Below are 26661 nucleotides of genomic sequence, written 5' to 3'. Positions count from 1 at the left end.
GCTTGCCCCCTGACCCAACCTCCTGTTCCCACGGTTTCCCCGCCCCTTGCCAGCCCCCTGTCCCCACCCCCTGTACCCATTGCATCCCCGCCCCCTTTCTGGGTTCCCACGGTAGGGACACACCCACTGCCTGTCCCCAATCCTGTATCTGTGATCCCAATGCTTCCAATTCAAGGGATACAGAGCAGGGAACCTCAGATGCAATGCATAGTCCCATGTTGTCACTGGCTCCTGTTACCTTTCAGCCTGCAGCTCAGGGAGGAGCAGCTCCAACTGCTAATTGGAGTTCTTTTGGATGGCAATTGATTAAAGAGATCTGTAAGTCTCATAAAGAATATGGTCCACACAGTCCATATTTTCGTGGCCTTTTAAATTCTGAACTGAGTAGGATTGTGGTGATTCCACATGATTTAAAACAGCTTTTTTCCTGTCTCATGACCTCCACGGAATTCAAATTATGGGAATTAGCATGGAAACAACTGCTAAAAGATGCTCTCTCAGGCTTGCATGCTGATCCAAACACAGCCAAAGACAACAGTGGTAACCCTATCACCATTGAGCACCTCTGTGGTGAGGGCCAATGGTCTTCACCCCCAATCCAAGCTACTGCAATTCCTGCAGAAACACTCGAGGAAGTAAATGAAGCAGCTTAAAAGCATTCTTTTCCCTCCAACCTGAGGGGCCTTTTGAGCCCTATAGTAAAATTAAACAGCTACCATCAGAGCCTTTTTTGAAATTTGTAGAAAGGTTAACTAGAGCTATTGATATAAAAGTAAAAAAAGAGTATGCTAGAGAAGCGATTTTAGAGGAAATGGCATTTACAAATGCAAATGAACAGTGTCAAGCGGCAATCCTGAGCCTTCCTATAGAACCTCCACCCTATGCTAAAAGATATGCTTCTAGTCTGTAACAGGAAAGTGACTGTGATGAGTGTGGCTGAAGACACCAGACCAAGGCTGCTGCCAAGACCACCTCAGCGTGTCGCCATTTCCAGCCCTGCGCCTTTTCCCTCAGCACAGCAGTACCCTGGGCAGCAGCAGAGACCAGCAATTGTTGAGCCCACAAAACCATGCCTGCTTTGTAATAACCTAGGACACTGGAGCAACCAGTGCCCCCTGAAAAGGGAATTTGATGAATTTAGACATGGCAGGGGAGGAGAACTACAAGCCCTCCCTGGGGGTCAACAACAACAAGAAAACTGAAAAGGGAGCGCCCGCCTGCCAGGCGTGCAGACACAAAAAGAGCAGGCCAAGGGAATAAGGGTAGCAAAACAAACCAAGCGTGCAATCATACTAATATTTGTGTAAGTGAAGCAGGTGCTTCAAAGACCAGGTCTGCTGGTACACTGTTGAAAGTGAAACAAAATAACCTTTGCTATGATTTAGGTGATCCTGTGTTAACCACGTCTTCTGTCAATGAGCCTTACAGGTTGCAGCTGACAGAGTCACTCCACCTGAAGGACACTGACTGGCATTTTGTCTCTGTCAATCCTGAAAAGAAGGGTACTTGGAACCGAATTCGTTGTAAGTACATCGTCATTGGGGACACCAAACACACACCACAAGAGATCGAAATTGCTCCAGGAATGACAACATCAGATCCTGAGAAATTCATTCTCGGCCTGCATTGTTTCCACCCACCCCTGTTTCTTCCCAAGGGACAAATTGTTGCACAAGCTATCCCTGTGCCATCTTTACCTGAAAATATCGAAAAACAAGGTCCCACAGTTGCCCGAGTACAAGTTATTGGGAAAGACAAACCCAAATTATGGTGTAATGTCAGTGGGGGTGGGGAGTCTAAATGCATTGAGATGCTTGTAGACACAGGTGCAGACTGCACAGTGATTCCAGTACAAGACTGGCCAGCACATTGGCCTTTGCAAAATGTTGCAGGTCATCTTCGAGGTGTAGGAGGTCTGCAATTGGCAAGACAATCCAAAAGCATTATTCAATTTGAGGGACCAAACAGACAATTGGCAAATATCCGTCCATTTGTCTTGGATTATTCGGAACCTTTGTTAGGGAGAGATTTAATGGCCCAGTGGGGTGTCACAATTGATATTCCAGACTCTCCACAGCATTTTTGTGCAGCAGTCATTGAACAACAGTGCCCCACCCAAAAACTGAAGTGGAAAACAGACAAACCAGCTGACGTGAAACAGTGGCCACTCATTAAACAAAAAATAAAGGTGCTTGAGGAACTAGTGGAAGAGCAACTAAAAAAGGGCCACATTGTAGAGACCATGTCCCCATGGAACTCTCCAGTGTTTGTCATCCAAAAAGCTGACAAAAAGAGATGGCAACTTCTTCACGACCTCCGAGAAATTAATAATGTAATTGAAGATATGGGTTCTCCCCAACCTGGTATGCCATCCCCAACAATGCTTCCCCAAGATTGGAAATTAGCTGTTATTGATATTAAAGATTGTTTTTTCCAAATCCCCTTGCACCCTGACGATGCACCGCGTTTTGCATTCTCCGTCCCTTCCATTAATATAGAATCACCTATGAAAAGGTACCATTGGACTGTTCTTCCTCAGGGATTAAAGGTATCTCCAGATATCTGCCAGTGGTATGTCTCTTCCCTGCTTTCCCCAGTATGTGCAGCCGCAGAGAAGGCCATCATCTATCATTATATGGATGATATCCTTGTGTGTGCCCCCAACGATGATTTACTCACACATGCGCTTGACCTAACGATCGATGCATTGATTGTTGCAGGGTTTGAGCTCCAGGAAAAGAAAATTCAAAAGATGCCACCTTGGAAGTATTTGGGCTTAGAAATTGGAAATAGGACCATTGTTCCTCAAAAACTAGAAATCAATCCAAGGATCAAGACCATTGCGGATGTCCACAAGTTATGTGGGTCTTTGAATTGGGAAAGACCATGGCTCGGTCTGTCTAATGAAGACCTTGTCCCTCTTTTCAATTTATTGAAAGGGGGAGAGGACCCGGGTGCTCCTAGGTCTATTACCCCAGAGGCACGGAAAGCTATAGAAAAGGTTCAGATTGCAATGTCCACAAGACAGGCCAACCGATGCCGGCCTGACCTGCCATTCAAATTTATCATTCTAGGTAAGTTGCCACACCTCCATGGAATTATTTTCCAGTGGGAGGAAAAACAAACACCTAAGGCAAAGAACACACCAAAAAAGGACCAGGACCAGAGGGACCCTCTCTTGATCATAGAATGGGTTTTCCTCAGTCACAAAAGGTCCAAGAGACTGACAAAGCCTCAGGAGCTGATAGCGGAACTGACCCTGAAAGCAAGGACTCGGATCAGGGAGTTAGCAGGATGTGATTTTAAGTGCATTCACATTCCAGTTGAGTTAAAATCAGGTCAAAATACTATGAAAATACTGGAACAATTGTTTCAAGAAAATGAAGTGTTGCAGTTTGCTCTGGATTCCTACTCAGGACAAATTTCGGTAGCGCGGCCCGCTCACAAATTGTTCGAACAAGATGTTCAATTCACCTTAAAACTGAGAAGTGCTCTAAGTAGGAGACCTTTGAAAAGGGCTCTGACTGTCTTTACAGATGCATCCGGGAGGTCCCACAAGTCCGTTATGACTTGGAAGGATCCTCAAACCCAGCAGTGGGAGACAGACATTGCTGAGGTGGAAGGTTCACCTCAGGTTGCCGAATTTGCTGCAGTTGTTAGGGCCTTTGAAAGGTTCTCAGAACCATTTAATCTGATTACAGACTCTGCATACGTGGCAGGAGTAGTATCCAGGGCAGATCAAGCAATACTGCAAGATGTGTCTAACATCGCACTTTTCGAATTGCTCTCAAAACTGGTAAAGTTAGTCACTCACCGAGAGCAACCATTTTATGTGATGCATGTCAGGTCACACACTGACTTGCCAGGGTTTATCGCTGAAGGCAACAGAAGGGCAGATGCTCTTGCTGCACCTGCAGTGATGGCCACTCTCCCAAATGTTTTTGAACAGGCAAAAATCAGCCACCAGCTTTTCCACCAAAATGCACCTGGCCTGGTTCGTCAGTTTAACATCACTCGAGAACAGGCCAAAGCGATTGTGGCCACATGCCCAAATTGCCAACAACATGCACTCCCTACAGTGAGTACGGGAGCAAACCTAAGGGGACTGAACAATTGTGAACTGTGGCAAACTGATGTAACACACATACAGTCTTTTGGACGGCAGAAATATGTTCATGTTAGTGTAGATACCTTTTCTGGAGCAGTCTATGCTTCTGCCCACACAGGAGAATCATCTATCGATGCTATTAAGCATCTCTTACAGGCTTTTTCTTTCATGGGCATCCCCAAGGAGCTGAAAACTGATAATGGGCCTGCTTATAAATCCAAGGAATTCGGGAGCTTCCTGCAGCAATGGGGAGTAGAGCACAAAACTGGCATCCCCTACTCCCCTACGGATCAAGCCATTGTAGAAAGAACTCACCGTGATATTAAAAGGGTCCTGGACCAGCAACAACAGGTTCTGAAGGTGGAACCTCCCCACATCCGGTTATCCAGGGCGTTATTCACAATCAACTTTCTGAATTGTTCTTTTGACAGCCTGAACCCACCCATCCTACGCCACTTTGGGGGGAGCAATGATAAGTTAATGAAAGAAAAACCTCCAGTTTTAGTAAAGGACCCTGAGACATGGAAAATGGTGGGACCCTACAAATTGGTTACTTGGGGACGTGGATATGCCTGTGTGTCCACCCCCTCTGGTTTAAGGTGGGTTCCTTCCAAATGGGTAAAGCCCTATGTTCCCAAGGTCTCAGAGAAATCTACAGAAGCACCCCAGGTTGCTCATGCTGCCTGGAGAAGAAAACGCCGCACGTGTTCTCTGGAGGAAATTCCATTTAAGCCTCCTATCTGGAATAGTTTATAATATATGTTTGTTTCAAGTTTTTGTACCAGTTTAGATCCCACTGCTCGTGTATAGCCTCGAGACGCCATGAGACTGAGCCTGCTTCTCGTCCTACTCGTGATCATCCCACCTGCGATCTCCTGCATAGTCCCTCAGCCCAAACCACATATGGACTACCTTGACAAAGGCTCTCAGACATCAACAGAGAAACTGACAACTGGCTGAATGGACTGTTCAAAGGCTGGGGACTCTCGGGCTGGTTGGGATCTATTCTGAAAACTGTGTTTTTAGTGCTGTTTATTTTAGTTATTGTAGTTGTTAGCATTGTTTTTGGACTAATCAAACGCATGGTCCTCAAGTTAATTTCAAGCTCATCTCCCCCTCCTGAGGTCTACCATTTGGAAGTCCTCAGTGCTCCAATGGATGACCTGGAAGCCTCAGTGGAAAACACTGACCCTCCTGTAGAAGAAGAACTGATTTACCAACCATGGTTTGGCAATCATTCTGCACCACAAACACAGTCCTCTTCTTTTTAAACAAAACTAGGGGGAGATGTGGTGGGCTGTAATGTCCCATTTTGGCCTTCCAGGTCACTTTCCAAGGTGTGCCTATACGTCTCTCCCTTTCCCCTTGCCCCCATGCTGAGTGAGTCCTGTCAATCAGGCTTAACATTCCAGCAAGGCGTCGTGTGGTTGGTCAAGTTCAAAGGATGCCCCTATGCCCAGAGGTCATTGGCCTGTCTGGGTGTCATCTTCCCCTGAGACCCTGCCCCTCTCACCTGGTTGGTGCCCCACCTGTACCTCCCCTCCCCCTGTCCCTGAGCTTAAAAAGGTGATCAGAGCATGCGGTCCTGGTTCTGTTGGAGCAGGTCCTCACGTTCAGACCTCTGTAACCATGGAATAAACCTCTGGACATTAAACCCTCCAGCAGAATCCATCTCCTTTTTCTCTTCACCATCGCCTGAAGTCTTCCTCCTGAGGTGAATGGGGTTCCAACAAGCCTGGACTTGTTCAGTGCCCAGCTGCAACCACCAGCTAGCCAAGGTAACTCTGGGGTGATACACCGCAGTTGCTGCCTTTGACCCAGCAGCGAGGGTCAGACTGGCCCAGGCACTATCTAACTGGTAATATTGGGAGCCTTTTTTTCCAATAATACACCAAATCCCTGTTACCAAAATTTGACCCTCATGCCATTCTTCCAACAGTACCTTCCAGGTTCCCTGAGACAATCTACCAGGGTTTGGTATGCTGAGGGTTTCTTGTTCCCTTTACAGCTCGGACCACCTGAGTGCAATTTCCACACTCATCTGTGGAGCTCTCGTTTCCGCCTCTCATTGGGACCTCAGTGTGCAGACTCTGCGTCCCGCACATGACTGGGCTCAGGACAATCAGGATTCCCACCAGGCGTACTCCTCTGCCTTTGCCTCCGGCCCCTGGGGTGCCACCAGCAGTGAGGAAGACCATCTTCACCGCAGCAGGATTATTCTTCAGGGAACATGATCTCGAACCTAGCCGCATACCTCCTCTTAAACGTGCCCCACCGTGACACTCTGATGGCATCGGAACTGCACGGTACTCTGATGGATTTCCGGCACTCCACATCCAAAATTTCTGCTTGTGATCTAAGCTTCCCATGCACCCCGTTTTGAAAACTGTGGAACCACTCCTGTGAGTCCAGTTCAATGATTCCCAAATTTGTGGCTAAGGTTAGGATACGGTCAGTTAGCTCAAGCTCTTCCTCCAAACATTGAGTACACAGTCCTTTTGGCCTCTGTCCCCTTCTACAATGAATAACAAAAACCCCTTTGACAATATTCACACTTAAAGTGTACAAACGGATAGCATACACAATCTGGCAGTATACAACTTATCTGCTTGCCGTTGGTCATTTACAAGGATGTTGGAGTCTGATCTTCAAGTCGCATGGGGGAGAAGTGACCCTCCACTCGGGTGCTTCCTCCTGATGTTCGACTTTCTTCACCCTAGACGCGTTTGTCTAGCCTTTCTCCGCTGTCCAAATGGCCGTATCTGTGGTCAGGAGCACAAGAAAGGGACCTTCCAAGTGAGGAGAGAGCAGCATCTCCTTCCACACTTTCACAAGCACTCTGTCGCCCAGCCAGATTTTGTGGATAGCAAATCCCAGAGGAGCACTCTGGGCCACTATTCCTTGTTTTCTGAGTTCCTGCAAATTTTGTTGATCGCAACCAGATATGGTTGAATCTGACCATCCTCAAACCTGGGGTGTCCCACTGGCATCCCATGTCTATATGGCATCCCATAGGGCATTTCAAATGGTGAGAGCCCCATCTCTGAGTGAGGCAGGCTTCGGATATTAAGCAGTGCCGAAGGCAGGCATTTCAGCCAGGACATCCGTGTTTCTAAAATTAATTTAGATAACTGTGCTTTCAAGGTCTGATTCATCCTTTCCACTTGTTCTGAGCTCTAGGGTTGCCACGGAGTGTGGTATTCCCACCGAATGCCTAGTGCATCTGCCATCTGCTTAATAATCTTTGATGTAAAATGTGTTCCTTGGTCCGAATCAATGCAATTCATCACCCCATATTGGGGTACAGTTTCCTCCAGTAATTTTCTGGACACCGTATGAGTCGTGGTCCTGTACGTCTTTTGTTTTTTGTTTCTATTTCTGCATCTTTTATGATCAGAACCTCAAAGGGTTCCCCTTTTTCCCCGATTACCATCATGGAATCAGTGCTAAGAGAGCACCCTTGCGGCAGCTGCTGCACCGCTGTCCGTTCCGCCCCTGAGTCTACCATAAACCACATCTCCTGCCTGTGGGGTCCTACTTTTAATTTTATCAAGGGCTCCCTCAATGTTCTGGACTCCAAACTGAAAAGTCCCTGACACCCCTCATCTTCTTGCAACATTGCCTGGTCCTTGGCTTTGTTGGGACAATTCCTTCAGATGTGTCCCTTTTGTTTGCAGTAACAGCACTCAAAATCTCTTTTCTGATTGTTTGATCCTTTTCCTTGGGAAGAGTTCTGCTTCTTTGCCGGCTCCTTCTTTGCTCTGTCTCTGCCCTGCTCCTGTTTGTGTGCTTCCCTTACTGCAGCCAGCAATACCTTAGCTTGGATCTTCTGTTTCTCTTCGTCTCATCTCATGTAGACTTTCTGAGCTTCCCGAAGCAGCTCTTGCAACCCCTTTTTCCTGCCATCCATCTATCTTTTCTAACTTTTTCCATCTGTCTTCCCAGGATTTTGCCACAGACTGAGTTTTTAGCAAAACCGTCCCCAAATACATTCTCAAACCCTTGCAGAGCCTCTGCAACCATTCCATGGGAGTTTCATCTTTCCCCTGGCACTCCCTGAGTACCTTGCTCATGTTCTGTCCCTTGGGTACCGCTTCCCTGATACCCTGAATTATCATATTTCCTAAATTTATCCTTTTCTGCCTCCCCTCCTCCATCTGGGCATTCCAGGACGGTTTCTGGTTTGGCCAACTCTGGGCCCCGCTTTCCCCATTGGGGTTTCACTTTTCCCAATCTTTGATCGCAGCTTGTCTGATCATGTCCCTCTCCTCATTGTTGAAGAGCGATCTCAGGATCGCGTTGAGATCCTCATAGGTGTAGGTGCTGGTCCGTAGAAATTCATCTAGCTTTTCTGCCACCCCCAAAGGATCATCTATCAATTTTCCCATCTCTTTCTTGAACGCTCTCATGTCACTGGTGTCGATTGGCGCGTGTACAAAGGCAATAACTCCAGGAGCTGTCAGCACCTCCACCAGTAAAGGGAAGATGCCGAGCTTCTCTTCCTCATCCCCACTGTCTCCCGTAGTCACCCTCCTCATTCGCCGCTCATTCAATGGGCCAGGGGAGAGCTGTTTTTGGGGATGGTTACCTGTTTTTCTTCGGTTTTGGGAAGGGTCAGTGGCAGCGGCTGCTCACATGGGAGCGGAGTCGCCGCCGCTGCTTGTTAACGTGGAGGGGGAGGTACCACAGCTGGCTCCGGTGGGAGCGGCAGTGCCGAGACCTGACCCAGCAGGATCGCCACCTCGGGAGGCAACGTGGGCACGAGTGGTGCCTGAGCTGGGCCGGGCTGGGGCGGAGGAACAAGGTAGGGAGGTGGAAGATTGTCCAAGGGTTCCCATTCCTTTCCCATGTTTGCTGCATGTCGGAGGGGTCATAGTGGGTATAAACTCATACAAGCGTACCTCCACATCTCGGCATACTTGATTTTCTCAAAATCCTACAGGCAGCAATCAAATACGTAATTGTACAAAGACTTGCAAGTCCATGCTTTAAACGTGCCGAACACCAGCCAAACCACGTATTTTCCGATCTCCTTCCCTCCCCATTTTTCCATACAAAAATGTATCATTTTCTCCTTGGACCTGCCCGCTCTCCTTGGGCTCTCATCCCACTGTTCTAGCATCCACCCCAACGGATTATCTCTTGGGATTTCTGGCAGAACTTTCCCGGGACCCTGGGGAGATTTTTCCTCGGGTTTTCTCCAGAACCTGCTTTTTCCCAACCTCATTTTTCCAAAAATCCCTCCTGCGAATTTTCTCACCTTGTCTCCTCCAGCTGGGATGCTCGTCGCGAGTCCTGACTCTTTGTCTGATGTTGATTTCCAGAATCTGCAAAATGTCACCAGTCTTACTCAGTCAAACGGAGAACCGTTCCGCTGACTTTTTGACTGATCTCCAGTTTTCTTTCCTGTTTTCTCTGCATCAGAAGGTAGATGGACTCCTGAAATTTTCCAGGACTGTCGTTTCCCCTTTCTGACCAAACCATGACCAATTTCCCCCCTCGAACTTTCTATGAGTCCCAGGTCCCACGTGTGTTAAGGAAAAGCGTCTGCTTCCCCCTTGACGACCATGTGCCTCACGGTATGGTGGAACTGCGATTGTGGGGTCCACACTTCCTTTGTGACAGAGTCACATCTCACAATAACTCGGTCACACCCCACTCAACCACGCGATACTCATGGTTTCTTTTCCCACGTGGATTCTTCATGCACGTTGGATTTCTGAGGGGAAAAAAAAGCACCTCGGGCTTGGAGATCCCCTGGATCTTGCCGAGTTCCTGAGAGCGGGGCCCATTTTATCCCTCTTTAGCTGTGGCTCCAGTTTTGGTTCGGTGATTTTTAATTGGTCTCGTGGACTCCAATCCCACTCAGACTGCTGAAATCACCAAGATGCCTTCAGGGCAGGAAGGGGTCCCGAACCCCAAATTCAAATCGCTTTGGGTTTCACCAGATTGTTATAAATGATCAAATCGTGACCCAAAATTTATCAAAAATTTAGTAAAGATTTCTTAATTTGTCTGCACGACCAAATTTCGATCTTCAAAATCACCACAGCCAAAGAGACAGCATTGCGTCTGTGTTCGGCGCTGGGTGAACCTGGATCTGACCTCTTGAGTGTCAGAGTCTCCCCCGTTCATGCACACTGCTTCTTGCAGTGAGGTTTTATACAGTTATTCTGCCTGAGGCAAAGATGACCAAATTTTCTTTGTATCTCTTCACATGCATTGCTGTTTCTTTCCATGTGCAAAGATGGACAAAAGCTGGGTCCAGGTGTGCCAATGGTGTCAATTGGCTCCGGCAAGCTGTGTATTCAGATGTATCAGTTTGGCGCCCCTGACTATCTTGATAGATGCAATTGGCAAGGCAATAATCGCTCTTGGGTGGCTCCCGATGACTTGGGATACCAATTATCATCGCCCTGGAAGCATCTATTCTTATGTTAAAGCATCAGTTGTTATCTTAACTTGTGTCAGGGAACTTGTTGAACCTAAATAGACAGCTAGTGCTGGCTGGGGTGGTCAGACACATACATTTGGAGCATGAATTATCTCTACCATATATTACAACTGCATTTACCTCTCCAGCATTGCTTTCCAAAAGAAAAGAAAAAGCTGGGGAAGGCAAACTTGGTATAGCTCATGGTATTTTACAGTGTCTAAAACATGCCAAGTCATGTATCTTAGAAGTGAGATCGTTTTGGAATTAATGGGACAGAGAAGTAGTGCAAAGGGGAGCATAAAAAAAAATAGTGTAATACATCTTGGTATGGTTTTTTCTGTTTTCATTTCATTTCCTAAAAACTGCTTCAATTCTTCCAGAATCTTCTCCACAGTCCTGTTTGCTCTTTCCAAGAACCTTTCCTGGAGAACAAGGTGCAGCTTCTGTCACAAGATGTGCCACCAACTGCAGCTTCTCTTGGCTTTCCACACTGTGCGTGATGCATGACTCTTGCAGCAAAGCAGGACAAATGTTTGAAGAAATTTACAGCCTGTTCTTTTCCTTGTGGTCTGGGCACTTGTGCCATTGGTGAGGTTTTCATTGTTACTGTTCTACACTAAGGAAACATGACCGGCTACCAGGAATTGTTAGGGAATGCAAGCCTGACTGAATGCAGAGAAAGAATCTCCAGAGCCTGCAGCCAGAAATGGTGAGCTGTGGGATAATCATTCCATCATCCACATGGACATCTTGAAAGCAATGTAGAAGGTGAAAATGGGCTGACAGAGGGAATTTGTTTCATTGTTCAGTTCAGATGCTGCTACATCTCATGCATTGATATAAATCAAGAGTTACTGTCAGTTCATGAAGGGCACCAAAACAAGCCGGATTTCTCAGGAGATGACTGAAAGAATCTGAAAAGGAGAAATGCAGGGAATGACTTAGTGAGCTTTGCCTGTACAAAGGATCATTTTTCCTATTATTTCTAGTCCATTCCCTCCACTTTTGTCATTACTAACAATGCCATTTTCATCCCAGATTCCCCATGAAATGGCAACACTGAGCTTGGAAGGGCCTGAAAGATGCCCTGTTCCTCTGCAGGGACCCTGAGGTTGAAGCGGGAGCCTGAGGCCTCTCTGGGGCAGCCTCCTTCAAGCTGGAATTTGTGCCATGCTGGGAGAGGAGGAGGAGGGGGAGAGCGCTGGCGCTGTGTGGCAGGAGCAGGAGGTTTGGGCCGCAGGACATTCTGTCTGCACCGCTGCCCCGCAATGGGCGGCTGTGCCCGGGGCTCTGGGCCTGGCCCCGCGTGCGCTGAGCTCCCGACACTGCGGGAGCTCCCTGGGCTGGGCTCAGCTTCCCGCTGGGCCTGGGCATCAGGCTGGGCTCCAGCTGGGATCAGCAGCAGCTGGAAATACCTCTGCGCATCTCCATTTGCTGCTGCTACTGCTCAGAAGAAACAATGCAGGGAGTCAAGAAGTTCTGGTTTCTCTTTCTCCTGGTAGATTTTTTCATTTGATTTGACTCACAAGAGGCAATTTCTGTGATGGCCTCTCAGTTGATTCTATTTCAGCAGCAGCAGCAACAGGGCTATGTTTGAGCACTGCAAATGTGGCCGGTGTGGCTGCTTTAATTCTCCTTGACTTAGTGCTCAGGGACTTGAGAGCATTTCAAGATCTGTTGATCATGATGCCTGGGATCAAAAGCCTGAGTTCACCTATTGCCAGCTGGGGGCTATGTACAAATCACCAACAGGATGGGACTGCTGAGGAACGTGTGTCGAGCTTTTTATTTTCTAGCATCAGTCTCATTACATGGTTATGAGAGTGGGAAGATGCCAGCAGCTCGTGTCCTCAGCAGCAGACAACTCAATGTTACAACTTACTTTAAAAGTTTTTTACCAATCAGAGAAAGCAAAAGCATATTGACGGTAGTTTTCTATCCAACCACTATAAGCACGGGTACCTTTGGTTAAAACAATGCTTGCTTTTTTTGAATAGAATACCTGCTTGTGAGCCTTTATACACAATGAACAGAGCTCAATTATTAAGCTTAGAACTTCCTAATATCTCTGCAGCTTAGGGATTTGTTCTAGACAAGCGTTAATACACCAACCATTTTTCTATTTGTCCTTATTTTCTACTTCCTATAGAACTTTTCTACTGACAAATCTCATGGCTACTGCTTAGCTCTAATCGTAGTTCTGCTGTCTTTGAGGCCTGCATTTTGCAGCTTTCCCAAAACCCTCTGATTTTAAGGATTCCTACATTCACCATTGAAATAAACAAAAAGGGCCAGGAGACTTCTTCTCCTTTTTAATGCCTTTATTAAAAGTGATCAGCTCAGGATTGGGCAGCTCGACGGGTCTGCAGCGTCCGTCGTCTCTCCCAAGGCGACTCAGAGGAGGAGGATATGCACAGCTCTGTCCACCAGGGGCAGAGCTGGGGATCAGATCCTCTTGGGAGCCTTTAGGGCCTCTTCCTGATCCCATAAGATGTTGCTTCGGTCCGGATCTCCAGACCCCCCAGTCCTGGCTCGGGGGACCTCGAGGACAGGGTGAGGAACGATGAAGGTTTCCCGCATCTCTTGCAGGCCCAGCACTCCGCTCCTCACATCCAGACATCACTCCAGTCTCTCAACTCTTAGGTGGCTCGTTGTTTTTGGGGTTTCTCCATGAGTTTGGAGATGGGGGTCCCACAAAGCATTCTGGTCTTGCGAGTCACTTTGCATAACCCCCCCCACCTTCTCAGGTATCTTCCCTATTCTGAGAAAGGTAAAACTTAGCTTCGGGCAAGGTCCCCACCCAGGAGAAGGGCCATTACCTCTCCCCAGCCAGGGCTTTTACTAGTGCAAAAACAACCATTAACGACAACGACCCGTGATTACAATAACAAAACACACAGAACTTGGGCAGGGCCAGTGGTCTGGCTGCCTTTTTGAAACTTTTTCTCATAAAAAAATATTAACCGAGTTTTTGTTCATAACAGTCCCCCCTCTTTTTCTTTGATCGAGCTTAAACTCTAAGCTCGCATCAACTCCCGATTTTTGTTTTGAATCTACTATAAATCTCTTGTGCACTTTGGTAATCATGGTTACTTAACCTTGTTACTTTCCTTGGTTTCTTCAGGTTTGTCTTCACGGCAAACACTATTTTACTGAAACAGATAAATAAGCATAGCAAAAATAGCAATCCTCCAAGTACACACACAGCGAGAAAAACTACCTTTTCCCACACATCCTTTTTGAAAATCTCCAGGTTCTCCCACCCACTGGGATCAAGTGTAGGAGTTTGATCTTCATTATTTACACATGCTAACCTTTTTATTTCGTTTGAAATGTTCCTAATAATTGAATTCTTTATTTTTAATACTGCCTGGAGCCGAATAACTTTGTTTAACATAGATATTGGGATCCGAATTTGGCTTTTACAATTTTGGATTTTCTCAATTTCTATTTCACTGTGCCTGTTCTGTTTAATTTCTCCCAAATCATTATATATAGGAACTCCCAAACTTGATCCAGTTTCTTTGGGTAATAGGAAAATTGGTTTTATCACTCCAGCGGTGCAGCTGCCAGACAAGATCAAATCTAGGGGTTTAAGGCTCCCCTGAAATGTGTTCCAAGAGGGGTTTATCTCTTTTCCAGTATACTCATATAGATACTTGTAACAAACAATTTTTCTTACAATTTTCACCATTTCTTTGCTTTTTACTAGATCTGCTGAGCTTGTTTCAGCAGTATCCCATTCAAAGCACAACCAGGCTTCCCCTATAGGGCACTCTCCTAGGAGTGGCTGCCTAAAAGTGGCAGTATTGTATACTATCCAATACACTCTCTTATTTTTTTGATAAAAGACCAATTGGGAGAGGTTAACACAATCAGGGTTAGAACTGATGTGGACTCTCGACAAGGAGCTCACTTCCTCCTCACAGAGGGGTTGGTAGCATTCACTGCATGGCTCAGCTGGGCTCCCCTGAGCACCACCAGCAATCAGAGCCATCAGCACTACCCTTCCCAAGAGTCCGGTATGGGTCATCTCACACAGCCTGCCCACCCGGCCTTGCCTCTTGGGGAACTTTACTGAGGAAAAGCTTCCAAGCTCTTTAGAGTCCCTTCTACCCGCTTCTCTGGTTAAACCTCTCTTGGTCTGTTCCCTGCCAATTTTGGTTTCCCCTCCCAGGGGAGTGTTCTGTAGAGGATTAACCTGGAGTCTTTAGAAATAAATTGGGGAACTTAACCAGAATTACTTATTTACAGTCTTAAACTTTTTACCAACATAGTTTACACAGAACAGTCTTAAAACATTTTAAGCAATATTAGAACTCTTAACAAACAATTTTTTTCCCACACAGTTCAGTCTTTTTGACTCTTCCTTCTGAGAGTCAACTTTAAATCCTTTGGTCCTTTTACTACAGTGTACTCAGGTGATTTAGCTTGTGAAGCAGATGAATCTCGTCCAGCGCCGGGGGGTGAGAGTGGTGTAGACTCTGGTCCAATGCCAGAGGGGGAAGCTGATGTTGGATCCAGTCCTGTACCTGGGGGTGAGACTGGCCCTTTTATTCTTGTGATATGAGTCCAACCTTTTTCTTTGGTCCGCACAGCTGAATTTGCGATCAGGAGCACCTGGAAGGGGCCTTCAAATTTAGGCATTAATGTTCCCGTAGTCCATGATTTTATCAAAACCCAATCTCCTGGACTAATGTTGTGAACTTTTGTGTCGAGAGGGGAAGTTTGAGGAAGGTATCCTTTCTTTCTAAGTCCCTCCAGAGTTCTTCCAATTATTTCTAAATACTTTCTGGTAGCTTCTTCCCCTTCCAGATAGTCTCCTGTGCTATAAGGTGTTAACAAGAATGGCAGCCCAAACATCATTTCATAAGGTGAAATTCTTATGTCAGCCCGAGGTCTTGTTCTGATGCGCAACAGCGCTAGGGGCAAACACCTCACCCAATTCATCTTTGTTTCTTCAATCAATTTAGTTAATACATTTTTGAGAGTTTTGTTCATTCGCTCCACCCTCCCAGAACTCTGGGGGTGCCACGGAGTATGCAACCTCCATTTCATTCCTAAAGCCTCAATTATATTTTATAATGTTTGGGACACAAAATGTGGACCTCGGTCTGAGTCTATGGTGTTCACAATACCATATCTGGGGATAATATTCTCTAGGATTGCTTTTGCCACGACTTGAGCTGTTTCCCTCCTGGTCGGGAAGGCTTCTACCCAGTGTGTGAGATGATCAACTATAACCAGTAAATATCTGTATCTATCTGTATGCTTAGGAAGGGTCTCAAGGCTAATTCCCTTCTTCCAGGTGCTACTTTTCTCATAACTTTCTGGTTCACTTTTTGACAAATGATACACCCTCTGGTAACAGCTTTAGCCAGGCTATATACCCCGATGCATAGGTTATTTCTTAGGAAATGATCACATAGTCTTTGGACTCCCCAGTGAGGTAATTTATGTAGTTCTGTTAGCACTGTCCGAGCCAGTGCTTTATTCAAAAACACCCATCCATCTGAGGTTAACCACTCTCCCTGTTGTCCTTGATGTAACTTTAAATCTTTTATTGCTTCTAATTCTTCTTCACTAAATATAGGTTCCTCTCCTTTTTCAGGTGTCATTTTTGTCTTCAAAATTTTTACTGGATCCCCTGGTTCTAGAGCTGCTTCTTTGGCTATCTGATCAGCCAGTCGGTTTCTTTTAACTTCTAAACTGTCTCCTCTTTGGTGCCCCTTTATATGGACCACTGCTATTTCTATAGGTTTTTGTAGGGCCTCTAGTACTGATCGGACTAGGTTCTCATGGGCTAAGCTCTTTCCCTTTGAACTTAAATACCCACGTTCCTCCCATATTTTCCCAAATGTATGAACTGTCCCATATGCATATTGGGAGTCCGTATAAATGGTTCCCCGGTCCCCCTCCAGTAAGTCCAGTCCCCTTTTCAGGGCATATGTTTCACAACTTTGGGCTGACCAGCTTGGGGATAGTTTCCCTTTTTCTGCAATTTGTAATGTTTCTCCATCTATAATGGCATAACCTGAAGCTCTTTTTCCATTTACTACCCTCGAAGAGCCATCTATGAATAAGCTTCTTCCAGTTGCTAGAGGCTGATCTTCCAAATCTTCTCTTACTTTTGTTTGGAGATAAACCAATTCTAGACAATCATGTTCTAAATTCTCTATAGGCTCTCCCATTAGGAATTGTGCTGGATTGAGGGCATTTGATGTGATAAATTCTAAGTCCTCTGTATTCATTAGTATTATCTCATATTTTAATATTCTAGCATCGGTTAACCACTGCGGAGCTCTCTGTCTCAGTACTGCCTTAAGATCATGAGGAGTATGCACTTTAATTTTTCCCTGTAAGGTCAATTTTTGAGTCTCCTCTATCAGGATTGCAGTTGCTGCTACTGCCTGTATACAAACTGGCCAGCCTCTAGCCACTGGATCTAACAATTTGGATATGTAAGCCACGGGTTTCCTGCACCCTCCCCACTCTTGAGTTAATACTCCATAGGCTATACCTCCTTCTGCACTCACAAACAGGTCAAAGCCCTTCCTGAGGTCTGGTAAGCTTAGGACCGGGGCAGAAGACAAATTGTTTTTTAAGTTTTCCAATTGTTGATCATCTTCAGCTGTCCAAATTAGGGGTTCTGGATCTACTAGTTTATTATACAGAAATTTCACACTCTGTGTGTATTGATCCAACCATAACTTAAAATATCCGAACAAGCCCAGGAGTTTTCTCACATCTCTTTTCGTTTTTGGGGCCGGGAGAGCTAAAATACCTGAAATCCTGTCAGGGCTTAGTTTCTTATACCTTCCCCCTATTATGTGCCCCAAGTATGTTACTTCTGATTGCACAAATTGTAGTTTCCCTTGGGAAACTTTTAGTCCTTTCTCCCCCAGAAAATTCAAAAGTTTAATACTAGTTTGTCTGACCTGATCTTTTTCCTTTCCTGATACCATCAGGTCATCAACATACTGCAAGATCTGCACTTCTTGTTCAGGGACAAATTGTTCCAACAAACTCTAAAGCTTGTCCAAAGAGATTGGGGGATTCAGTGAACCCCTGTGGTAATCGGGTCCACCTTAGCTGTTGCCTCCTTTTCGTACTCGGGTCCTCCCATTCAAAGGCAAACTAATCCCTACATTCTGTTGCCAGAGGACAGGCCCAGAAAGCATCCTTCAAATCTATGACAGTGAACCAAGCATGTTCTCTTGGAATTCTGCTTAGGAGACTATATGGGTTGGGCACAACTGGATGTCTTGCAATCGTTCTTTTGTTGACTTCCCTCAAATCTTGTACCAGCCTGTATTTCCCTTCAGCCTTTTTAACTGCCAGTATAGGGGTATTATGTGGTGACATGCAGGGTTCTAAAATTCCCTCCTGCAACAGTTGCTCAATGACTATAGCAAGCCCCTTCTTTCCTTCTAGGGAAATCGGATACTGTTTAACCCGTATGGGTGAGGTATCATCCTGCATTTTTATTGTTATCGGTGGAATGTCTAATAAGCCTCTCTTTCCCCCCTCAGCCCATACCTCAGGATTTATTTCTGCAACATCTCCTTGAGACAGCTTCATCACTTGTACTACCATCCTCCCTTCCCTTGGAACAATCCCAACCCCCAAATGGACTTGCAGATCCCTTCCTAACAAACTTTTTTCTAAGTTAGGCAGATAAAGAAAATTAGCTTTACATTGCCTTGAGTTTCCAATTATTTTCACTTCTTCAATCACCGATGCTCTAAATGGTCTCCCCTCTGCACCCAATACTTCACAAAATTGTCTCCCAATTTCCATACCTTGTGGTATTTTGTTGAGACAGGACTTATCTGCCCCTGTATCAACCAAAAATTCAAATTCCTCATTTAGGGGTCCCACTTCAAAATTTACCAAGGGCTCTTCTAGAAGTTTCATCGGGTCCCCTATAGTAAAAAGCCCTTGACACCCCTAGTCCTCCCCCTTAAGAATCCTTCCTAAATTGTCCTGTTCCTTGGCTATTGCCTCATCGAGACTGAGCTTTTTACAAAACCTCCTGATGTGTCCTGCCTCCCCACAGTAATAACACTGTCGTCCTCTCAAAGGGACTTCTTGAGGTCTCTCAACCCTTCGTGCACCGGTCAGTACTGGCCTACCCTTGCCTCCCCCTGGTGGTGGACCCGCCCCCCCTGCACTTTCTCTAGCTACAGCAACCATGATCTTAGCCTTGGCCTTTGCTTTATCTTCCTCCCTTCTTAAATACACCTTCAATGCCTCTTTTAATAACTCATTAATGTCCTTCTCTTGCCAATCTTCCATCTTTTCCAGTTTTCTCCGTATATCAGGCCAAGATTTGGTAACAAATTGGACTTTTAGTAGCATTTGACCTTCTGGGGTGTCTGGGTCTATTCTAGAGTACAACTGGAAATTCCGCCTTAGGCGATTAAGCCAGGCAGCAGGAGCTTCATCTTTCTCCTGTGTACCCTCAAATGCCAATTGGGTATTAGTTCCTTTGGGAACTGACTCTTTGATCCCCCGTATTATCAAAGACCTATATTCCCTCATGGCCTTCCTCCCCTCCTCCTGATTAGGGTTCCAGTTGGGCTCTGTTAGTGGCAACTTCTGTTCACCTGTTGGCACCTGGGGTCCTGGACTGTTATCTTTCTCCCAAATTTTTATGCCAGCCGCCCTTATCATCTGGACCTCTTCTGGGGAAAATAATATACTCAGGATGGAATTCATCTCCCCCCAAGTGTAGATATTCGGACCTAGAAATTGATCCACTTGCTTGGCTATGCCCACTGGGTCTTCAACTAAATGCCCCAACTCTTTCTTGAATCCTCTCACCTCAGAAGCAGTTAGGGGAGCATTCACAAAGCCAACACCTCCCGCTATTCCTCCCATAGGAACCTCTCTGAGGGGAAAGAGTTTCTCTGCCTTGGAGGTCTTGGATCTGGTGCTACAGTAAGGCCCATCTTCAGATGCCAAACTACTTTGAGGGTTCTCTGGGTTACCCTGAATGTTCTGCCCATCAGCAGGTGTATTTGCTGATAGCTGTTTACTGGGCGAGGAGGCATTTGTGTCCCAACTAGGAGGAGGTAAAGGGACAGCAATAGGAGGGGGAGAAGAGCCTGAGTGTATAGTAAGCGGAGCTGGAGAAGGGGTGGAGAATGCAGCAGGTGGAGTAGGCACTCGTGGTGGTGCATAAGGAACTGGAGGAGATACTGGGTTTATCATAGCGGAAGCTGAAGAGGTAGAAGGAGGAGTTTGAGCAGGTGGTAATGAGATGGCAGCCGGGGGAGGAACCGGACCTGCCATTTGAGGTGCTTGAAGAAGAGGATTATAAGGTGGAGGGGCAGAAGGAGGCAAATAATCCAGGGGGTTCCATCTTTTACTAGTCCTATCATCCCCTCCTTCATTCCCCTCTTTCTTCCTCTGTACCTTACAAATTCGCACCCCTTCATCCTCAACAGCGCTCTTTACCCAGCAAGATACATACAGTAATTGCTCAGGATCAGTATCCCCTCGAGCTGTCAGATAATTATTTAATTGTTGGCACATCCACTTATCCTTTGTCCCACACCAAGGCCATCCTTCTTGCACCTCTAATTCTGGCCAGACTTCCATACAATAATGGATCATTTTCACTTTATCTAATCCTTCCATGGCCTCTATAGAATCCCATTTTACTAACAGTTCTCCTAAGGGACTATTGGGATGTATATACCTCAGTCTCTTGCCGGTCTTTTTACTACTACAACATCCCATTTTTCAGGTCTCAATAAAAAAATCCCAAAGGTGCCTCTACTGACCAGGAAACCCTTCTTTGAGGAGCCCCAGCCTCCTCCACTGAACTTCAAATTTCTGCCTGACGCTCAGGACTTTATACTGAAACAACTGCCCAATCTCTTGATTGCCCAACTTCCCAGCGTCAGGTCTTACATCTATCGGGACTTAAACACACGAAGCCACGGCCAAGAATCCAGGTCGTGCCTGACACCCTCAGTCAGGAGAAACAACTGCCTGATTTTTAGTTTGCCTAACCTGCCAATTTTTAGGCTTCACCGTATCAGGACTTAAAAGCAAACCGCAGCCTCCTTCGCTGGGGTTTGTGCCTGACTCCTTTGTCAGGACTTACTTTGCCTGCAGGGCTTGTGAAACACCCGAATCCTTCTCGGGACTGACAAATCTTACTCGAATCCTTCTCGAGACTTACAAAAGTGCCTGACCTCCCTTTGTCAGGACTTTGGGGTGCGTGCCACTCATACACAGTAATTCACTCCGCACGCCCGGAGTGGGGGGGCCCTTTATTCCCCCTTGGGAGACGACTCACTCACACTAATTCCACGTGCTTCCCCCTGTTCCTGGCCGCTTTTCTCGCGAAAAGGCGGGACCGCAGTACTGGGGGGTCCACTCTCGCTTCGAAGGTCCGGCTGCCGGCCCTCGTCTCACTCACACACACATGCGCACGTCTCCCACTCCCGCCACCGAGTTTCTCACCAGTCCGGTGCTCTGGTGCTCCTCTGCATCGCTGTCCTGAGCCGGTCCCTCTTGGTCCTGGTAGCCAGCTGTCCTCTGAAGATCCAAGATGGCCAGTCCTGAGTCCTCTTGCGGCGTGGCTATCCCGGACGAGTCCCCAGCTGAAATAAACAAAAAGGGCCAGGAGACTTCTTCTCCTTTTTAATGCCTTTATTAAAAGTGATCAGCTCAGGATTGGGCAGCTTGACGGGTCTGCAGCGTCCGTCGTCTCTCCCAAGGCGACTCAGAGGAGGAGGATATGCACAGCTCTGTCCACCAGGGGCAGAGCTGGGGATCAGATCCTCTTGGGAGCCTTTAGGGCCTCTTCCTGATCCCATAAGATGTTGCTTCGGTCCGGATCTCCAGACCCCCCAGTCCTGGCTCGGGGGACCTCGAGGACAGGGTGAGGAACGATGAAGGTTTCCCGCATCTCTTGCAGGCCCAGCACTCCGCTCCTCACATCCAGACATCACTCCAGTCTCTCAACTCTTAGGTGCCTCGTTGTTTTTGGGGTTTCTCCATGAGTTTGGAGATGGGGGTCCCACAAAGCATTCTGGTCTTGCGAGTCACTTGGCATAACCCCCCCCCCCACCTTCTCAGGTATCTTCCCTATTCTGAGAAAGGTAAAACTTAGCTTCGGGCAAGGTCCCCACCCAGGAGAAGGGCCATTACCTCTCCCCAGCCAGGGCTTTTACTAGTGCAAAAACAACCATTAACGACAACGACCCGTGATTACAATAACAAAACACACAGAACTTGGGCAGGGCCAGTGGTCCGGCTGCCTTTTTGAAACTTTTTCTCATAAAAAAATATTTAACGAGTTTTTGTTCATAACAACCATCACAAAAGCACTATGGGTAGCACTGATCAAAAAAGGAAATTGCAGATAAATTTCAAGTGGCAAGCAGAAGAGAGCCAAGAGTAGCCATGATCTCCAATTCCCAAGGCAAAGGCAACAGCAGCCTCCTGCTGTCACCTCAGGGTGAGTAAAACAGCGATGAAAGCAGCGCTGGAACCTGATCCTTTCTTTCTCTGAGGGCTGGCTCAGGGCAGCACAGGCGGGCCCTGAGGAGTCAGGGCTGTGTGTGGGTGATTGCTGCTCTAGTCCAGAATTGAGCTGGAAAAAGCCCTTGGGAGCCGAGGCAGGAGCAGGCGGGAAGGGGCCGGCGCTGCTGCTGCTCCTGGCCGGGAGCCCCAATAGAACCAAAGGGCCATTGTCAGACACTACAAGGCCTCATGGAAGCAAGGGGCCATTGTGCCACTGCAGAGCCAAGAAGACCACTGTGGTATTGCTGGGCCTTGTGAAAAAAAAAGATCTCTTGTGATACTACAAGGCCTCATGGAACCAAGGCGCAGTTGTAATGCTGCAAGGCACCAAGGATCCAAGAACATGGAAAAGTTCTGTTTGGCTTGCCTTGACTGGTCCAGCTTACCTTGGCATATTGAGGGTTGCTTCTCTGCTGCCCCTGAAGCCCTGGAGTTCTGTGCTTTCCTTCCTGTGGGCAAGAACTCTCCTCCTTTAGGGGTTCATGGCTGAAATTGGGATTCTACGTCCAAATTCACTTATATTGAAGGATGATTCCTGTATTAAACCTGCCAGAACAGACAGCTCTGGGTGGCCTTGACATCTTGGGGGCCACCTCTCATCTGCCTTCAAATACTGTGGGGGTGTGCTTTTCTTTCCATGGAAAAATCATCCTTCAAGTGCAGGTGTCCATAGCCTAATTGGGAATCTGACTCCAAAATTCCTTATATCCAAGGATAGCTCCCAGGACTGTCCAAGTTCCCTTGGCTTCCTGAGGGCCTGCTCTCATCTGCCTGTGAAACACCTGGGCTCTGTACTTTACTTCCTATGGAAAAGAACTGTCCTTGTCCAGATGCCCATGGACAAAACTGGGATTTGGCATCAAAAATTTCATTTATAAAAGGATTCCTCCCAGACAAAAGCTGCCAAGACAAACTGGTCTGGCTGGCCTTGGCCTCCTTGGAGCTGCCTCTAATCAGCCTTTGAAACACTGAGGCTCTGCCCTTTCCTTCCTGTGGAGAAGAACTGTCATTCTGATCCAGGTATCCATGGCTGAAATGGAATTCCACTTTCAAAACTCCACAAATATCCAAGGGTTGCTTTCAGACAAAAGCCGCAAGGACAGACAGGTCTGGCTGGCCTTGGCCTCTGGTGACTGCCTCTGATCTGCCTTCAAACCCCTGGGGCTCTGTGGGTTCCTTCCTGTAGAAAAGAACCGTCCTTCTTGTCCAGGCACTCATGGCCGCAAGCACACGAGCACTGTACAGGGACAGAGGAGCTCTGAGCTCAGTGGGGTGGAGACTGAGGAGAGCAGAGGAGAGCCCTGGGAGGGACTGAAGGGTGGTTTAAGTGATAGTGGATCCTTTTGACATAAAAGAAAAAGGCAGAAAAAAGAAAAAATTAATAAAAATGGCAGCGGGGCAGGTCCAGACTGGACAGCAGGAGAAAGAAATTTCCCTCCAGGGCAGAGCTCTGGTCCAACACCAGAAGGAGCCTGGGTCATCACCAGGCTTTGTGTGTGCAATCAGAGGCAGGCAGGAGGCAGAGCTGTCAGCAAAGGAAGGGGTCAGCCAGGTGGGGCAGCCAGGGGATGAGTTTTATAACATGGCTTATGTGGTCCAAGACCTGTTCCACATTGCCAAATGATGGCTGCAGCCTTGCGCGATATATGGCCAACATCCCTGTCAATCACTGTAACAAGGTGACCAGGAGAGAGTCACATCAGACTCTGTCAGTAGTTGGGTTCCACTGAAGGACAGAAGTTTATTCAGTATTATCTTCATTTTGAAAGTAAGAGCTGTGATACTGGAGTCTTCTGTAGCAGGGAACATGGTATACCATAAGGAACATGTGGACCATAGTAAAAGATGTTAAATAAATGAATAAAATACATTAATTAAAAAATACATTTATAAATAAATAAATAAAAACATTCTCAGCTGTTCCAGGAGAGCCTCAGCCTCATGATCTGGGAAGAAAACTTATCACCATGAGTCAGCAGAGTGGCTCTCCAGATGGCTTTGCAGAATGGCTGGTATTACTGCCTAGTGTTACAGGGTTAATACTGGGGTGCAAGGAAGCAGCAGTTTTGAATTTCACTAGACTTAATATGGAATGTTAGGGGAAGGACCAAAGAAGAAAAAGGGAGGGATTAAGGTGGTTTGGAGAGAAATAGACATAGGAAAATAAAGGAATAGTACAATAAGTGGGGTCAGTCATGCTGACAGATGCTGACAAATGCTGATCAGTGTGCTTGTAAGGCCCTGCCTTGCACCTGGTGCCTGCACTGTTCCACAGTACCCTGTTTCCTCATTAGACTCAATGTGTATTTTCTGATTGCGCTGCAGAGCCATTGGGATCTGGTGGAGTCAGATGAGAAACCGTTTTGCACTCTTGTCTGTGTGTATGAACATGTCTGTATGAGGTAGCTGAAAAGTTGAGTGTCCAAAGGCCCGCTACAGGGTGGTCCATATGGTGTTGATAAAGGTACCCTTTATCATAGTATACCATGCTAACTTATCCTTTGGGGCTCAGTAATCTAAAGATCTAGAGAATGTCTTATGGATAGGCCTTAGTTACCCTTAATCATCCCTTTTTTCCTGTAAAAATACAAATGACATCAGGTTAGTTACAATTTCACACATGAATTTCTTAAAAAAGGAGAACCATAAGGCTGCAGGACAAAGTCACTTCCCAGTTGTCCTCTTCAGTGATGTTTCAAGCTTCCAGAACAATAGTTGTATTGAAAAACACATGGATTCTAACTTGGCCCCTTCCTGGAGTGCTATGGTCATGAATGCCAATGCCTGAAATGGTTCCGAATTACTTTTACCCTTGTATTAGATATTACACACAAAGGACACTCTTCTATTCAGAAAGGTAAGTTTTATTATAATGAAAACCACCAAAGGGTAGTATAAGGACTTATGATTCTATATTTTCAGAAAAAAGAGATGAGAATTTATGTTTTGTAGCTCTGTAGCCGTCCATATGGACAACAGTCATATATGCCAAGGTATGTGGCCAAAAGTACAGGGGGAACTGTTCCCAGAGCCTGCAGGGACAGAGGCGCAGGGCAGGGACACTGTGGGACAGCCTGGGCTGCACAGGGCACAGGCATGTGCAGCAGCTACAAGACAGCCCTGCCAGAGCCAACTTGGGCAGCACTTTGGCCATGGCTGCTGGGCCTGGCCCTGAGGCAGGAGCAGGAGACAAGTGACCCTTGCAGGCCTGGGGCCTCATTGCCTCCTTGTCCCTGCTCAGCAGCCTGGCAGGGGCCGCCCCATGCTCCTGCCCTTGCCATTGCACATCCCCACATGCCAGTGCCCATCCCGGCAAGAGCCCTGAGCAAGGAGGGAGGGACAGCATCTGCCTGGCCAGGGGCTGGGGCTCAGGCCTTGGCCCTTGGCATTCCTCAAACACATCCAGGTGTGCTCAGCAACAGAGACACCTTGGCCTTGTTTGTCCCCAGCTGTCATCACTGCCTCCAGTGTTCTGCTCTAACTGGAACTTGGGGACACTTTGTCAGTCGTGTTGTTCAGTGGGACCCATTAAAACTTCAAGAAACTTCAGAGTTCAAGTTTATGGTTGAGTTCTTGAGAAGTTTTTTGAAGACACTCTCAGGGAATGAGTCTGATGTAAAAAACACAAAAGCCCTGAAAGGGTCATTAAAGTTTTCCTAGTCCACTTACAGAGAAAGATTTCAAAGAACTTGTAAAAAATATGCATTCCTATTTTAAAGGATGTATTTTATTTTATTTCTCTTTAGAGCAGATGTTTTTGCAGCATTCTGTGATTGATATTGACCCAGGGTCTCTCCTCATCAGCTCCAGCCTGCTCACAGAAGCTGTGCCTGGAGCTCTGACCCAGTGTGGACAACCTTGCTCCACATTGTCCAGCCCCATCCTGTCTGTCCTCACTCCCCTGGGCCCTGCTGTGCTTGCAGAGCTGGCTGCACTCAGCCTAAGAGGGTTTTTCACTTTTTGGGGGCTTTTTGAAGCAGTCTCAAACTCCTGAGTTTTCCCACTGCAAACAGACACGCTGCTCAGGTGTGTGCCAGCCCCAGGAGCCACCAAAGGCACTGCAGAGCTGCCCTGGGCCAGCTGTGAGGGTGGATCATCAGCCCAAGCTGCACTGGGCCACTGCAAGGGGCTGTGGCCATGGGCACTGCACTGACCCCACTGCTGGGTTTGGCTGCCACGGCCACCGAGAGAAATTAAACTGTCCTTGGAAACACTGGGGAGGACTGGGACATACTGGGGAACACTGGGAATGCTGTGGGAGACACTGGGACATACTGGGAGTGACACTGGGGGATACTGGGAGAAACTGGGGACACTGGGGCAATTGCAGAGATGACTGGGGACACTGGGGTACCTGTGGATGACACTGTGAGGAACTGTGAACGACTGGGCATGAACTCAGGTGTATTGGGATGGACTGGGCTGTACTGGGAGGGATTGGAGGGGTACTGGAATGTAATGGGTTCTACTGGGGACTAATTGGGCTTCACTGATGTGACACTCGTCTGTACTGTGGATGAACTGGGCTTTACTGGGAGGGACTGCAGGAGGGTGAATTGGCTGTTCCCACCTC

The sequence above is a fragment of the Melospiza melodia genome, unplaced genomic scaffold, assembly GCF_035770615.1.
Source record: "Melospiza melodia melodia isolate bMelMel2 unplaced genomic scaffold, bMelMel2.pri scaffold_34, whole genome shotgun sequence".
In the NCBI taxonomy this organism is placed as follows: domain Eukaryota; kingdom Metazoa; phylum Chordata; class Aves; order Passeriformes; family Passerellidae; genus Melospiza; species Melospiza melodia.
This window is presented reverse-complemented; position numbering follows the sequence as displayed.